At 43.4% G+C, this 2,436-nt stretch overlaps 1 pseudogene; it reads right to left on the bottom strand.

Annotated features, from left to right (window-relative positions):
- Window positions 1–418: 418 nt before the first annotated feature.
- Window positions 419–991, bottom strand: LOC140844691 (large ribosomal subunit protein eL24-like; annotated as a pseudogene).
- Between the last annotated feature and the right edge of the window lie 1,445 nt (window positions 992–2,436).

Raw genomic sequence — 2,436 nt, 5'->3', positions numbered from 1 at the left:
GGCAGTGATTAAACAGGCCGTTTGAGACATTGTGGGCAAGGCTGCTCTCTGCTTGGCAGGAGCTTTTCATCTTTTCATCTTCCTTCCAACTCTTCTCAGATACAGCAAAGCTGGCAGTGAATGTTGGAAGCAAGTGTTTCATTTTTATAACAGACATGGCCTCTGGCTCTGCAGATCTGTCACTACAGTTTTCCTGACTTCTTCCTTGACCTTGGCTCACATTGCGGCCCCAAGATTCTGGTGACATCTGCATTCCACAGATTGGTCTGAACAAATTCCAAGTGCCTTTACTTCAGGCTCTCTCAGTGAGTGCAACCCTAGGCTAATTTCTGCAACCCTTTCTCAAAGGAACCAGTCTCTTCAGCCACCATTGGTGAAATCCTTCCCAAGGTTCAACTCCTCTCCAGAGAAGTGATCATCACATACTGTTTCTCATTGGTCTTATTGCACCAATGAGCCACTCTTGTTTTTTTTTCCCCCCTCTATAGTCAGATCTTGGTTTAAAAATCTGATATGCCAACTTAGCGTTTTCCACCAATTCAGAAAATGTGGAACTTTTCACAGGCTTCATGATCTTTTGCTTATGTGCTGCTTTTGTGGGAGCCTTGGCAGCTGCCATTGCTGTCTTCTCAGGTGCTTGCTTAGCCTCTTTTGCTTTGTAGGCAGCCCTGCTAGCTTGGTCTTGCTGAGCCTTCCTACTTCTGGTTTCTAATTCTGCCTGGCCATTATATCAGCAAGAGATGCACCAGTGATGGGCCTCTGGAATTTGATGACAAGGTGGATTTTTTTTGAATTTCTTCCCACTGTCCCTTTTTGTGCTTTTTTTCTGTAAAGGACAGTCCAGTTTATCTGCCAGGAATTCCTCTTGGAAAGGAATGCTGATTCACATTTTGCATTAAGAAATTCGAAAACCTTCCTGTTGATCCTGGCATAGTGCCTGCTTTGTCAGGGTAGGCCGTGTACCCATGAAGCTGCATAGCTCGGCCTTCATGGCCGCAGCTGCTGGAAGAGCCACTCTTGTTAATTCTCTTTCTCTGACATCCAACTGTATGTACCCTTCTAGCCAGTTTCCAAGAAGTGTTGGCTTTAATTGTAGAAAGGATGAGAGTGAGACAATTAATGGCTCAAATTAGAACACAAGCTTCCAGGCTAAGAAAAGGAGGATGGGAAGATGCTTTGAAAAACAACTTCTATTACACAAGAATCAGTGAATCCTGAGAGCTGAGATGCAATTGAGTTAGAGAAGTGAAACTGAAATCTATGATTTTCAGGTTTGGAGGAGTCTTTTCAGGTGTGGGATAGCCAATCCTTCTATTTTATAAATGGGGAAACGCTGACTTAAAAAGGCCAAAGGGCCTGTCCCAGGAACTATCCAGAAAGGTCTCCAGCCCAAAGCCTGACATGACACTATTCCTGACACCACTCACAGCCTGTCTCTTCTTTCCCTTTATGAAAACAACTGGGCTGAAGGTGAAGGTGTCAAAGCTCACGTGCTTAAGGTTTTTAAAGATGCCAGTATGCTTCTTCTAAGGATTTAGGGGGCATGGAAGTCAGTCTTGGTTGCAAGAGATAGAAGTACAGCTTCTCAGATAGGAGAATTTATTAGCCCGTGGAATGTAAGGGTGGTTGGCTAACCAAATCCCAGAAACCTGGGATACCGGAGAGACTAAATGGAGGACCAGGACATCACTAGGTTTTGGTTGTTTTTTACTGTGTCTCCTTCATTCTCTCATGGAAGACTGCTGCTTCTTCTCTTCTTTCTTTTTTTCTTTTCTTCATGTGGAGGGGAACCATCCTTATCAGGAGCTCCAAGTTGTATGTCTTACAGCTCCTACTATAGGAGAGGACTTAATCAGTCGATCTATGGCCTCAGTCCTTGGAAAGTGTCTAACTGATCAGGAGGAGGAATGGGGGGAGTCAGGTGGCCTCCTCTGAAAAAAATAAATTGAAGCCAGGCACATGGGATATTATCGTTGGCTCTGTTTGAGTCTGGAGCCCAATCCAGGCCAAGTATGGGGTTGGGCCCTGTAAGAATGTGGCTACTGCTACATAAACCTCATGGTCATGGTTTGTTTATGGGGTGGGTGGGCAGGGAATGACATTTTCACCAGAAAGCAGGTGTTAGATAGATAAAATGATGGCCATCCCATTATAAGGGATAACCCTGTTTCCTCTCATTTGATCAATTCTCTGTCACCTTGATGCCTTTCTAAGAAGATTCTGAGATGTCACTTAATTTAAGAGGCAAATTTCTGGTTTTTCAGTATTTTCAGCCACCTTTCCAAATATAGGGCAATAGAAGTTAGCAAAAATATAAGGAAAAAAAAAGTCATTTGAAAGCATCTCGTTGGACTGGTCAAATTTGAAAAGGAGCAGCATGGACTTATTATCTATGCTACAGCTTAATTAAACCAATCCTTGAATTGAAAAAGAACA

The sequence above is a fragment of the Manis javanica genome, chromosome 11 (genome assembly GCF_040802235.1).
Source record: "Manis javanica isolate MJ-LG chromosome 11, MJ_LKY, whole genome shotgun sequence".
Taxonomy (NCBI): domain Eukaryota; kingdom Metazoa; phylum Chordata; class Mammalia; order Pholidota; family Manidae; genus Manis; species Manis javanica.
The sequence above is the reverse complement of the archived record's forward strand: the minus strand, read 5'-3'. Positions and strand labels throughout refer to the sequence as shown.